The 15,202-nt window shown below is 42.0% G+C and overlaps 1 protein-coding gene across 7 annotated transcripts in view; it reads left to right on the top strand.

Annotated features, from left to right (window-relative positions):
* Positions 1 to 15,202, top strand: part of FTO (FTO alpha-ketoglutarate dependent dioxygenase) — a 322,975-nt gene that overhangs the window by 23,137 nt on the left and 284,636 nt on the right. The gene's annotated exons all lie outside the window — the stretch shown is intronic.

Below are 15,202 nucleotides of genomic sequence, written 5' to 3'. Positions count from 1 at the left end.
AGTTGTCAACTCAGATTTGAACTGATTTGAAAGAAGTTCTTGGATTTGGGTTTTACCAACATTCAAATACTTACCTTGTGTGTCTGGTGCTTGCTGTGAATCTCACCCTTGTCTTTCATTTATGTGTGTTTGCAAGTGACAAAGTGCTGCAGTTATGTTCAGGAAAGGAATGGGAAACACATCAGGGATTTTGAATTCCATTACTTTTTGTGGAAATAACTTCTAACCTGAGCTTAGTTCAAAGTTTGCATAGAGAAGAGTGGTGGAGTGAGCCTCTTTGGTTCTTTACAGCCAAATTATCTTTCATGGAGACACAGATTATCAAAGCCTGAGCTTTTCTATCTTTTTATTTTAACTGTATATATAGACTGTGTAACAGTAACCACTGTGAAAAACCATAAGGCCCATAGAATTTACTTAGTGAATGAAAGTTTAGGAAGGCTGCAGGTTAGGTTGCATAAAAGCTGCAATACTTTCAAGAGGTATTGTGCTGATGTCAGAAGCATTTTCTCCCAAGTTTTGGATTGTTTTCTGTGTATCGTGCTGCATCATAACTAAATATTGAATTCTGCCCCTGTGTGATGAAAAATTTTGGTTCCATGGTGATATGTGAAGCAATCTCTTGAGGCCCTGCTGTATCAGTTTGAACTCTGGGTTTCCTTTCCTTGTCCCCAGCACTCATCTGTAGCTCCTGTAGCTGCACTTGGCTGTTTAGCAGAGGCCAGCCTTGCTGTGCTGCTCCTGCAGTGCCTCTCCATCCCGCTCTCCCTTCTTCCCGACCACAGCACTCCCCTGTGCCTGGGCTCCTGCTGTCTCCTGGCAAGGGATAGAATCACACTCTGCTTTAAAGCAACATAATGTTGGGATTCCCCTTCTTTTCATCCATGTCAATAGGTCCCGAACTATTAATGCAAATCTTCAAAATGTTTCTTTTAAATTTACACTTGTTTTACATTATTTTATAATTAAGTTTTAGTGTTTAAAGAGAAGAAAGGAATAGAAGTTTTTGAAGTGATTAAATATTAATTTTATTCACATTTAACCCTAATTTACATTAAGGATGTTAACTGAAAGGCAGATCTTTTGAATTCAACATTTTCATTTCCTTTTAGCCTCATTGATGAACAGTTAGATCTTGTCATATGAAGTGACAGGTTCCACTGGGATAGAAGGAATAATTGTGCAGTCTTGTACTTTTTAGGATGGTCTGTTTGTGATGCTTACTGTTTCCTAACAAACTAAAACAAACAAAAATAAAATTAAAAAAACATTTTGTCTAAACTAAAACTGAGATGTGGAACAAAATCTTTTTTCAAACTGCTGGAGAGATTATCCTGCTTGAGGACTCTGGTGATCCTTTTTGTCTGTCTTAACAGGACTTCTGTGACTTAAAAAGCCAATTTCTGTAATATTTTACTGGAAGGTATATCAAGGGTTAATATCGGTGGTAAAATCATGTATGTGAGATATATATATATATTATATATATATATATATATATATATATAACATGGCTATGATTTAGGTAAATACAAGAAGATTGTGCTGCATGCAACTACAACTAGGTGTGAAACTGACCACTGATGTTTATTTCCTTTCAGAGAATTAAATTAACTAAAATGCACTCCATATCCTTCTGTTAAGATCTATAGCTCTTACCTGAGAGTTCAGGAAACGTAGAATTTATTTCTGTAGTTGAAATTGCTTACAGAACCCTGGATAAAAGTTCAGTCTTGGTGTAGTATAAACTGCTGTAGCCTTTTGGATGCATTCAGTGCTTACACTTGCACAAGCAGAATCCTGCAAACGATCCAGGCCTTTGTGCCGTGTTTAATAAATTATGGAACTTTGAAGAATCTTTGAGAAGTGGGGTCTGCATGTGTCTGAGCAGCAGACATGAATAAGTGTTATCCTCGAGTGTATCTAGCAGACAGTAATAGATGCTTGAACAGACAATATGAGCACTGAGTGAATGATGGTAATAACATTAAATATTTACATATAGCAAAAGCATTTTGACAGCAGAAAAGAGACTGTCTCTGCAGCAAGGTGGGTAAACCCCAGTGTGATATAGTACATCTTTCTATAGGACAACTTTTTATTAATAACTAGCAGTGTTTCCCTGCAAGACAGATACTATGATCTACTGTCATACGAGACAATTTGCAAGACTTTGTTGGTGTAATCTCCAGGTGCCAATATCACTCTATACCTACCGTAATGCAAAAACAATTACTGAGTTCAGAAATAAGAATCGATAATTGGATAATAACTAAATGCTTAATATTAACCAAAGTAGATTTTAACCCGTTACCAAAAGCCCAGATTCACTCTACTTTGCCTTACCTCAGTTTTAAGTTGAATTTTCAGCGTAAGAGCTGTCTGGAGAACTGTGTCCTAAAGCATTTTGTACTGTGGCTGTGCCTGAAAGAGTTGATGAAAGCAAGAAGTCCTCCTGCCCTCTCCACTGCTGAGCAGTTTCATAGGAATAAATCCATTTTATTGATTCCAGAGTTCTTGAAGTGCAGGATATTTATTTTTGTTGTCCTTGTTTTGTTTTTTTGAGGGAACGTGCAAATTATGATTATAGAACAGGTTGGTATGCCTTGCACTAGACTTGTTAAAGTAGGTGATGCTTGATTCACACATCATTTTAAAGGGAAATTCCTTTATCAGAAGCATGGGATAACAGTTTTATACTAAGGAACATATAAATTTTGTTAGAGGTTTTTATCCCTCTAAATGCATTTCAAAAACCTTTCACATATGGGAAAGAAATAAAAAATGGAGACAGTAAGTTGATTTTTTAAAAATACTATATGAAGCTTGTATTACTATGATGAGCCTGCTTGCATTTAATGATCTGCCATGCCATGTAATTAAAACAAATTAATATTGAAAATGAACTAAAATTGAGTGCTATCTAGCCACTTTTTCATATATTTATTTTCTTGTCACAGCAAAAGAGAACACAGACCACAATTTAGAATTTGTTGCTTGCAATCACCAGTAAGGTTGGGTTTTGTTTTGTTTCAGTATTTTACAGCAAAGATAATTCTTTGGAAGTGGATAAGGGAAACTTGTAAAAGACGCTTGGCAATTCCTTTCTTAGCAGTGGCTTCAGCGTGGGTATCCAATCAATGTCCATGAGTAATGTGCATCATTTGAGTATATGAATAACTATGAATATCTGGAATATCTAAGGCATATGACTAGTTGAGCTTTGGTCAGTCAAGCGTTTCTTGAGCTATAAGGGAAATACATTTTTAGAGCTTTTAAGCAAAGAATCTTAATCCTGTGGAGGAAAGAGCTGGTATAATGCAAGAGGGAAAAAATGTTATATTCCTGAAAATATGTGAATGATATGCTTTGCAAAAGGGATGTGACAGAAATTTCATGTGATGTGTTCTCTTCTTGGAGGAGTTTTTCTTTGAGGGAAAAACTTTTGCAGGTGATAGCTGTTCTGAGGAGCATTCCTCTGTGGCTGTAGAATTGATGTGGGCTACAGAGCTAGAATGTTGATAACTCGATGCCAGTGGATGTGAGCTGAGTTGTTTTGAGTGGGGACTGCACTGAAGATAAACCCAAGTGGGCTCATTTCACTGTCTAAAACTTGAACCCTATTCCTCGTTTGTTTATTGAATATCAAGAATCGGAAATTAAGCAGCATTTAAATTTCAGATTGAATCTAGAATCTAATACAGGAGCGTGCCCCTGGCTTTCAGAGGGCAGCACATCTCAGGATCCTTAAGAAACAATACCTGTTTTGGAGTAGATGACCTCTGTGTGTTTTGCAAGGCAACTACTAGTTTGGGATCTTTATGGATTAAAACTTCTAACATTGATCAGGAGTTTGTCTAGTTTAAAATCTTCTTTCTAACACAGCCTCTGTGTTAGAAATAAGGAGGTATTCTTGTAAAAACAATTAAAAAACAGGTTCTTAAAAGCTTGAACAATATAATACTTCAGTGACCATCAGACTTTGGACTTTTTTGTTCGTTTCTGTGGTAAACGGGGTTACACTTGGTTTTTGCTGTCAGTGCTCCCTTCGTGTTGCGGTCTCTACACTTCTTCACCATTTTTCATTGCAATCAGCACACATGCACAGTGCCGGCTGTGTCCCCATGCACAGTGCCGGGTGTGAGTGTCCCCATGCCCAGTGCCGGGTGTGTGTGTCCCCATGCCCAGTGCCGGGTGTGAGTGTCCCCATGCCCAGTGCCGGGTGTCCCCATGCCCAGTGCCGGGTGTCCCCATGCCCAATGCCGGGTGTGTGTGTCCCCATGCCCAGTGCCGGGTGTCCCCATGCCCAGTGCCATGTGTCCCCATGCCCAGTGCCGGGTGTGTGTGTCCCCATGCTCAGTGCCGTGTGTCCCCATGCCCAGTGCCGGGTGTGAGTGTCCCCATGCCCAGTGCCGGGTGTGTGTGTCCCCATGCCCAGTGCCGGGTGTCCCCATGCCCGGTGCCGGGTGTGTGTGTCCCCATGCCCGGTGCCGGGTGTCCCCATGCCCAGTGCCGGGTGTCCCCATGCCCGGTGCCGGGTGTGTGTGTCCCCATGCCCAGTGCCGGCCGTTGCCCTGTCCCCATGCCCCGTGCCGGGTGTCCCCATGCCCGGTGCCGGGTGTGTGTGTCCCCATGCCCGGTGCCGGGTGTCCCCATGCCCGGTGCCGGGTGTCCCCATGCCCAGTGCCGGGTGTCCCCATGCCCGGTGCCGGGTGTGTGTGTCCCCATGCCCAGTGCCGGCCGGTGCCCTGTCCCCATGCCCCGTGCCGGGTGTCCCCACGCCCAGTGCCGGGTGTCCCCATGCCCGGTGCCGGCCGTTGCCCTGTCCCCATGCCCGGTGCCCGGTGTCCCCATGCCCGGTGCCGGGTGTGTGTGTCCCCATGCCCGGTGCCGGGTGTCCCCATGCCCAGTGCCGGGTGTCCCCATGCCCAGTGCCGGCCGTTGCCGTGTCCCCATGCCCAGTGCCGCTGTGTCCCCATGCCCAGTGCCGGATGTGAGTGTCCCCACGCCCAGTGCCGGGTGTCCCCATGCCCAGTGCCGGCCGTTGCCCTGTCCCCATGCCCAGTGCCGCTGTGTCCCCACGCCCAGTGCCGGGTGTCCCCATGCCCGGTGCCGGCCGTTGCCCTGTCCCCATGCCCGCTGCCGGGTGTCCCCATGCCCAGTGCCGGCCGTTGCCCTGTCCCCATGCCCGGTGCCGGGTGTCCCCATGCCCAGTGCCGGGTGTCCCCATGCCCAGTGCCGGGTGTCCCCATGCCCAGTGCCGGCCGTTGCCCTGTCCCCATGCCCAGTGCCGTGTGTCCCCATGCCCAGTGCCGTGTGTCCCCATGCCCAGTGCCGGGTGTCCCCATGCCCAGTGCCGGGTGTCCCCATGCCCGGTGCCGGCCGGTGCCCTGTCCCCATGCCCCGTGCCGGGTGTCCCCATGCCCCGTGCCGGGTATCCCCATGCCCAGTGCCGGGTGTCCCCACGCCCAGTGCCGGGTGTGTGTGTCCCCATGCCCAGTGCCGTGTGTCCCCACGCCCGGTGCCGTGTGTCCCCATGCCCGGTGCCGGCCGTTGCCCTGTCCCCATGCCCAGTGCCGTGTGTCCCCATGCCCAGTGCCGGGCGTCCCCATGCCCAGTGCCGTGTGTCCCCACGCCCGGTGCCGTGTGTCCCCATGCCCGGTGCCGGCCGTTGCCCTGTCCCCATGCCCAGTGCCGTGTGTCCCCATGCCCAGTGCCGGGTGTCCCCATGCCCAGTGCCGTGTGTCCCCACGCCCGGTGCCGGGTGTCCCCACGCCCGGTGCCGGGTGTCCCCATGCCCGGTGCCGGCCGTTGCCCTGTCCCCACGCCCAGTGCCGGGTGTCCCCATGCCCAGTGCCGTGTGTCCCCACGCCCGGTGCCGGGTGTCCCCATGCCCAGTGCCGGCCGTTGCCCTGTCCCCATGCCCAGTGCCGGGTGTCCCCATGCCCGGTGCCGGCCGTTGCCCTGTCCCCATGCCCGGTGCCGGGTGTCCCCATGCCCGGTGCCGGCCGTTGCCCTGTCCCCATGCCCAGTGCCGGGTGTGAGTGTCCCCACGCCCGGTGCCGTGTGTCCCCATGCCCGGTGCCGGCCGGTGCCCCGTGCCCGCCCGGCGGTGCCGCGGCGCGGGTGCCGCTAGGTGGCGCCGCCGCACCGCCCGCAGGCCGCGGCAGTGTCCGTACTGCCCGAGGCCGCGCCGCGATGCGTTGTCTCCATCCCGGGCACCCACGGATGCCCCGAAACATGCCCTCTCACAGCTCTGGCCTGTCGACTATGCTTAGTTGGTGTAATAATTAGCAGAGCTTCTCGCTAACAGCGGTACTTACCGACACCTCGCCTTTTCCTCTGTGTTTTTGTACGTGATGGATTGTGCATTCTATGAATAAAGTTAAGCGGGTCACAGCCTAAGCCCTGTACGACACAGCTATTTTCTGCACAATAGTTCTGAATGGATATATATTAACTCCTTTTTAATCCCCGCGGTGTGCAATGCAAACAACTTCGAGTCTTTTTGTAATGGGCCATTGAAAACTTGTAAGCACAGAACACTTAACTTGTCAACTTAAAGAACAAAAAAAAAGAGAAATGGAATGAGGAGCTCCAGAAATTAGAGTACAGTATCTTTTACCGGAGGCAGGCTTTAGGAGCCTCTTCTAGTGCTTCATGAGATTTGGTGCAGATCACTCACTGTACTTTGTTCTAGAGGAACAATTCTCATATGCTCTTCAAGGTGATGTTCAAAGTTAGTCTGCTTGGTATGAAAATAAAGGTAGGAATTCTAAGTTAAACAATACTTGGGGTTTTTTGCGCTTTCCTAGCTGAAAATTATTTTGTTTAAAATTCTTGTGACGGAAATAAAAAAGAAAAGGTTCCCGAATAAATGCTGTGGGTAGGAATCCTCGTCGTGGTTCTTTCCAAATGCTGGGGCTGATAAGGGTTCCTAAAATTATTAAGTAACTCTAGTATTTTTTCAGTTAAACTCCTAAGTAAAAAATTAATGGAATCCTTATATAATGAATTAGCTCAGCTAACAGTGGTTTGTGGCATATTTCACGTGGAAGTTCAGCTCTGCATGAAGACTATCAAGCCTTTGTCACTAGTTTAGTTGGGAATTGCAGCATATGTAGTGCCAAATGTGGGTCATAAGCTCTTGCGGTTGTCTGTTATTTAATTTTAAAATCCCCCCATTTTTTTTTTTTTTTTTTTTTTTTCATTCAGGCCTTTTTGAATTTTGAACTGCTGAAGCAGTTCCACTGTAGAAGGGAAAGTAATACAGCATGTTAAGCCAGCAAATAAGAACAAAGGTGGATCTGGCAGCTTTCTCTTAATGTCAATTCCTTGCCCTCAGCCTCCCTTATTAATGCAGCTGAGCTGCTGTCACTCAGAGGGTTTTGACACAGACATGCAGCCTACGTGTCAGAAAGGGTGGACTAGATGTTTGAATTTCAGGTTGAGGGTACCCCAACATACAAAACCACTGTATCAAATTATAAAATGGTTGACTCCAGTCCTTGTAGACATCCTGAAGGAAGTGCAATTTATTTATTGTTGTCTTTGACACATTCTCTTAAGGAAGCAAGAGAGTTTAGATTTTAAGGTGTCTGCAATATTTTCACTTGGATGGAGACTTTGCTGTGTGCCTTTAATTTTATGATAGTTCAGAACAATCGTTCTCTTTTTTAAGTTGTACTTCCACGTTAGGATTATTTTTTGTGGGCTTATATCTCTTTATATAAAGGGGTTTTTTGTTTTCTCAGTTTCTTCACTTGTACTAATTTACTGTGGGCTTTTTGATAATGTTCTTATATATCATATACAGATATTTACTTAAAAACACAATCAGAAGTTATGTGGTGCTTTACTGGGTCATTTCATGGATTCAGTTTTGATTGTCCCCACACAGTTCATTAGACATGTCTGTATTTTCCTATCAGCCTGCTATCAGTATGGCTGCTCCCCTTCTTCCTTTGTTTAGACAACTAATCCAAGCCATTCTAGAGTGAGATAGTACTCTTGGTAGCAATTGTTTATTTATTAAATTTGGCAGAAGAAACATGCACCGGTGTAAGTCTAGGATATTTTGTCAGCAGAAGGGAGCAAATAGGGCAAAGGAGAGTTGAAATGGTTGAAATCTGGAATGGTCCTCCGTGTGCCAGCCTCTCTTTTTCACCTTCAGAGATCCAGCCTGTATTCATGAATGGCATGGGGAAGGGAAGAGACGATTTTGAAAAGATTTGTTCTTACTGTACTACTTCACATTCTCAAAATACAGGCAGAAGTAGCAGCAGGACTATTTAGAATCTTAGACCAGTTAGGAATATAAGTGTATGGGAAGAAAGGACAGGCAAGAGTTTTCCCTGACCAAACGTACAAGGGAAACTTAAGAAATAATTTTTGTGCATTTCCACTTTAGTTGAGTAGTGCTGTTCTGCAAAATTATACCTGAACATTGCAAGTGAGGGGAAAAGTTAATGAGAAATAAGGTCTATATATGCAAATAATGGAAATGAAAACTGGAAATTACGTATTAGCCTTTTCATAAGTCAGAATAGCTTTATTAAAACAGCATTATTTGAAAATGTGTGAGTTCTCAGTTTGCTCAACAAATGTATTCTTAAGCAAAATGTTGATTTGCATTATGAAATTCGCCTGGATTCGGCACAAAGAAAATGGCTTAGGAGAGATTTGCTTTCACAGCACATCAGCGTTCTTTTGTATTTTACCTCTTAGTATACCCTAACATTGTTTATGTTGTGCAAAGATGGCTTAAGAATAAAATGTGAGTAGCCTTTCTTTTAGCTGTGGTTCTTTAACCTTATTCTAGTACTGTAAATGTTCTCAGTACTGGGAGATACAGATCTCAGATCTCCTTTTTTGGCTTGTGAGGCAGAAGAGAATTTCTAACACCAAGGTCTCCTGGTTCACTGACCACTGGTGACTGGCAAAATGATTAATCAAAACCAAACTGAGGAATGAGATGCGTCAGACTTTCAGTCAGTGTGTCTCTGCTGCCTCCAGTTTATTTGGTTAGGCTATATGTGCAGAGCTTCTGAAAGAAATATGAATGATTCTTTGAAGTCTGATGGTCTAAACAGTTTGGGAACCACTCATTTAGAAAAACTTCCAAACTTGATATAAGAAAAAATTCCCACGAGGGAGAATTCAGGTTTCTCAGAGGTCTTTCCTCCAATGCCTAATTATTCTTTCTTTTCAATTGTTCTCCCTGTTTCTGGTCTGAACTTGTCCAGCATTTCAGACCCTGAATTTTGCTAATGGTTGCCTGCCAACTTAACATTTAGATGTTAGTTTTTTGTTACTCATGTGGCTTATTTCGGAGACTGAACAAAACAAAGTCTTCACGCTTCAAAATTAACCAAGTCTGAATTGTTCACTGAGGTGTTTCTTTAAATGACTTCTGTTGAAAAACAAAAACAAAAACAAACAACTCACCTTTTTATCAGCAAACCATATGGCAATATATTTCTTTAATTTATATGCCAAAATTCAATCCAACAGTATTTCATTAATAGTTGTCTTATTAAAAAGTTGAGTCAACAACTGTAGTATTTAGGTTTTCTAAGTGAGTGTTTTCATCATTTGACTGATGGTGTAGTGCTAGGAAGTTAGTATGTCATAAATACAAACCTATGTCTGTGCATTTATTATACAGGTCACTCTTATAAATCATAGAATCATAAAATACCAGGCTGTAAGGGGACCTCAAGGATTCCCTGGTCCAGTTGTGTAAAATGTTACAAGTTGCATTTCACTTCACTTTAAACCACCTTCCTGTCTTTCCGTTTTGCAGTGAAGAATACAGTTATGCATTCTGCAAATATGTACATATGATGTCTTGGAAGGCTGTAAAGGTCTTCAAATTTCACTAAGTTTGCAAGTGCTTTTAGACTTTCATAGTGCTTATTGTGCTAATAAAATCTCCGGAAAATAATTTGGTTCTGTAAAAAATACCAAGAATCAACAATTTTGCAATGGCCTGCGAAGATGTTCAAATACTGTGTAATGGGCATGACAGTTACAGTATGTGAAATTTAATGCTCTAGCTCCTTATTGATCTTCCTTGTAGCCGACTGCATGGCACATGCATTTGCACTTAACACCTGCTCTTTCTACATTAACACTATCTTCTGCAGTGTCACCAAGGGCAGGTTAGAAGCTGCATTTGATGCTAAAATGAAGTATTTAAGGAAATATCTATATTTTTTTCATAGCCTTTTAACTTCACTTTTGACTGCTTTATCTTCTGGGTGATATTTTAACCCTTGGACTTTTTTCCCCCTTTTTAAAGTGTTCTTATTGGACATTAGTTGCTTCTACCATTACTTATCAATATATAGAAAGACAAGCAATCCTGCCAGGCTTGTTATTTTCTGGAAATGATGAAAAGCTGCAAGAAAACTTATTTTATCTTCGATTTTGCTGGTAGTTCTGAAAAAACTGTATTAGTGTGACCTGCCAGCGTTTGTGTTGGAAAGTTGTTTGTCTGTATGTACAGAAGTTATGAGCTTGTTGTAAAGGTTCTGAATCTGCATTTCAGGCTGTCAGCCCTTGGGTTTCTGTCTGAAGGTCCTTGGTCTGTTCCATGGTTGTTGGTCAGTGTGTTTGCTCTTATTTTGCTACATTAATAAGATATTGAATCCCAGTGAGCTTTGTACAATTCCACATTGCAGATACGCACTATTTCCTAAAATAATGGGAAGATTCTTAATGTTTTTTTTCTGTTTCCTTGAGGCCTTCAGGGAGAAATAGCACCATGTCAGCATTATTTTCCATTCTTGAGCATAATATGCAGCTCCTAAGGCTACAGAGATCCAGTGCCATGTGTCCTGCTAATAGATTTCCATGGAAGTTAGGAACCATCAATATCTTCATGTCATTAGAACATGAGATGAACAGCAACACCAAATGTATCATTGTTTTGACATTAACCCTTGTTATTGTTTTTATTTTATCTGTCTTTAATCTTTATTTAATCTTTTGTCTATCAAATACTACTGCTTAGTACTTCACAGCTGGTCAAACCCCCTTGGTTTCTTGGGACTGGGCATGTAGGGGTGTTTTTACTAAATATTGCATAATCAGTTATTGGTGACAGTCACTGGGGTTTCTGGAGGTGAGCTGGTTAAGAATTGCTAGATTAAGAAATCTGGTCTCAGAATATCTTGGCAGCTTTTAGAAACTATGCAAAGAATGACATGCAGACATGCCTCAGTGTCCTTATCTATTCATAAGGATTCACAACCACGTTGAACTAAACACTGTCTTAAATGTTTTCTTAAATACATCGTGATCTTATGTCCATATGTATAAGAGGAATCTAAGAACTGGAGATCTGATTAAATTTTGATCATTTTGGAATGTTCTTTCTTCTCACCTAGTATATAGAACTGACCCATTTACTAACTGCTACCTGCGGCAAGAGGATGCACTAATGCTAGGAGGGAACAAGACGTGGATGATGTTATCAAGATTCCTGGAGTAATGGTAGAAGAAGTACAAGTTTATTCAAAATTATACAGAGGGGCCTTATGGACATTTTGTCAGCCCGAAATGTCTGTGTTGGAACTATTTATTACTGCATATTTTTATTATGATTACTTACTGTGCTAATCCATGTGAGACAAATCTACACTCAACTAGGTAAGGAAATTGCCAGTTCTGTTCCATTAACAGCCACTGGCCAAAGGAACAATGTTCCTGTAGGTTAAAACAACAATTAAGGGGCCCTTAACACTTCAAGGTGGGGAAAGAGGGGATACTGGCAGCAGACATTTTTCACACATTGCTAAGCTGCTTCAATGCATAAATTAACTCTTAGTTCAGTTACATCAGTTGAGCGTGTTGTGCATATGCATGACTGGTCTGTGTGTGTGTGAACCAAATCCTGGGCCTGTTGATTTATGAGAAAGGGTAAGAGAGGTTGAAATTAGTAAGCAAAGCCAAACAGTACCTTTGCAGCAGAGAATATCAAGCAGTCTTTGAGACAGCTACTCGCAGATGCTGATGTAAGACCTGAGGTCTTTGCGTGGCAGTGGGTTGTTCATTACGTAATTTTTTTCATGCCCAGGTCACTTGAACTGCATTTTGTTACACTTCTGTAGCTGGACCCATTTGTTCAGAGGAAGAACAGGATTCACTGTGGTTATACTAAATAGCAAGTATAATTTATTGGAGTATAATTAGCAAATGGATATATGAGGCATGAAATATTGCTAGACCATTGTAGATGTTTTAATGAGTTTACTACTACTACTACTTTGACTACTACTACTAATGCATCTTTTTGCCCTTAATAAAAACATGTTCTTGGCTTATATTAGGGGGCAAGGAGGGCAGCTTGTAGTGTGCAAAGTGTGGTACAGTATGGTCATATGCCTACCAGTATTTTTGGGGGGCCGTATTGTAGAATGTGGCACAGACAAGGTTTTTGATAACTCTTGAGTGTAATAAAGAGTAGACTGGCAATAGAACGTTTTCATGTCAGTAGATGGTGCTGTAAAATTGGCCAGTCCCTTAAGTTCTTTTGATGAGAAGAGTTTCCAGAAATAATTTGAAGGAAAAAAAAAATCTGAAATCTAATATATGTGATAATGGAGAAATAAAAGCTGTAATGGTACATTTAGGGTGTATTTTTTATTACTCTAGCTTCATTTCTGTCATAGTGAACCACTTGAATGATCTTGATAGCTGTGAAGTTTTAATAGCTAACACTTGGAAAGCCTTGTAGTTTAAACAAATGTCAACTTCAAAATCACATTCCTTCCTTAAGAAACTATCCCAATTTTATTTTTTATAAAGAACCCTAACATGTGAAAGGAGGTAATGTTTTGGAAGTTCCTGTAAAATGGTGGCTTTTTTCTTGATGGGGTCTTAGTATTGTCTCGCAAGATTTTTGCTATATGTTTAATCTTCCTCCTTTATAAAATTGTTTATTAAGCATTTCAGAGTATTAGGCCTTTGCTTCATTCAGGATTTGAAAGAAATCCATATTTTATTAGAGTTGATTAAAAAAAAAAAAAAGAATGAAAGGGAAATACAGGCCCTAATGGACATTCTTATGTTGGTAAAAGAGGTAATAGGAAGGAGAGATTTTTGAGAAACCAAAGGTTTGCATCTGAACTGTGATTCAGATCTTTCTTTCATGACAATAGGCTTTTTCCGGCATTCTAAACCTGGTAACTTTTTGGAAAACAAAACACTATTGGGAAAACCTGTTGGAGAAGGAGCTGATACTTTCTTATGCTTTGAATAGTGGCTCTTGTTTTTAAGACCTATCCCTGAAATTTCTGCAAAAACTTTGGGTTGCATTAAAAACAAAAAAAATTCAAGTGTTTTACTAGTTCTGGTCCCAAGTAGTGTAAGAAGTGTAAAAAATGCAGCAGGCAGTTTGCAGGCTTTTTAAGATGGAAAAATAGGCAATGCTTTAAGAACTCCTGATGAAAGGAGTTGAGGCAGAGGGGCTGTTGTAGGCTGGGAATGGAGATGATGTTCCAAAGCTGCTACACCATCCTCTCTGCGCCCTCACCTTTTAGCTGCATTTCTGTTACTTCTCTTGCCAGGAGAAATAAATAATTACATGTGTAGTGCTTGAGATTCCAATGATTCATATTCCACTCGCTGAATTTTACAACCGTCTCATTAATAATCCTATTTGTTAATAATAAACGAGCAGGGATTAATGTCTGCGGAATGTTCATTGTGCACTCTAAAACCTGGGCATTTGTGTTCCTGATCTTCGTTTGTGTTTCTGATCTTCATTCTGATCTTCAACAGGTCCAGTAACGCTCACAGCAGCCCACAGAATAAGTATTTGCAGAGGTTTTTGCCTTTCTGAAGGCTCAAGATGAACACTTAACAAAGTTTCTAAAGCAGCACAGTGCATGGTGATGGGATGGTGCACATTAGATTGTCTTTCATGTATTGGCATCACTAATGTCTGTGTAAAAATCACATTATTTTTTAAAACATAAGAAACATAATCTTGATATCTGAATAAACCATTACACTGCTGATATTTTTTAAAACACAGATTTAGAAAAATGCTTTTTAAGAAGCCTGATAACTTCAAGTAAAAGCATTTTTTAGTTTTTACTTAGGGAGTTATGTGTTTGAAGAGCCAATAAACAATGCTTATGTAACCCTGCTTAGACTTTCACATCAGCCAGCTGGTATAGCCAGATACTCAGTTTTCCTTTTATTTTTTACTTTTTGGAGGTATTTGTGAACAGCTTGATGGTTTTGACATTTGTGTGACAGCTTCTTGCATAAGAGATGAGCAGCATGTTCTACCACCCAGCTGTGTGTATTAGTCTGCACATCAAGCTGAAGAGCAGCACTTAGCCAGATCTGACAATCAAATGTGAACTACTACTACCTATACACAAGAGTGCATTTTAATGTTGTGAGCTTTCTGCAGAGAGCCTGATATTTGACAAAGAAATTGTCAGAATCTCTCTTCTTCCCACTTTTTTTTCTTCCCACAGATGTGAGTCCGTGTTAAAATATCTTATTTATTTATTTATTTATTTTCCCTGCAGTTTAATATTGTTTCTCTTACAGATAACAAAGCCACTCTAATGTTTTCAGCAATTCCATGTAATAAAATTCTGGCAAGCTTTTGGTAACAGAGGAGTGTAATTGTTTTAGAAAATGCAATGTGTCATTTTCTGCCAACTTAATCTGAAGTTACAATCTGCTGAGCTTCACCGATGACTTCATGTCAACATACCAACAACCTGTCCCCAAAGAAAACTGAGGACATAAAGAAATAACTCCACTAGTTCAGAAATGTCAGTGCTGCTCTTCTCAGGCTTGTTAAGAATTGGTGCTCAGCACATTGTGAGCGTGGAGATGAGTGAGAGCCACCTGCTCTTATTGTAGTTTGACTGATCTATGAACCTGAAAATCCTCTACACTTCCACCTGACTTTCAGCCTCTGTCTTTCTCGATGCTTAGATTTGAATAAATGGAATTCATTGTCACAGAATGTGCAGTTGTACTCCGTAGCTCAGCTTTCCTTGTTTATGTGTTTGCTGTAAGCCAGGAGTTAGTTAAGACATGTGTTCTCTTCCTGTTTTAAATGGTAGTGCCAGAATAGCACAGATCTGTTTTGACCTTGTTTTGAACTTGGTTTTTATGAAAGTGTTAGTCATACCTTTTTTTTATTTACCGTTTCCCTTTGTATTAT

The sequence above is a fragment of the Hirundo rustica genome, chromosome 11 (assembly GCF_015227805.2).
Source record: "Hirundo rustica isolate bHirRus1 chromosome 11, bHirRus1.pri.v3, whole genome shotgun sequence".
Classification (NCBI taxonomy): Eukaryota; Metazoa; Chordata; class Aves; order Passeriformes; family Hirundinidae; genus Hirundo; species Hirundo rustica.
The sequence above is the reverse complement of the archived record's forward strand: the minus strand, read 5'-3'. Positions and strand labels throughout refer to the sequence as shown.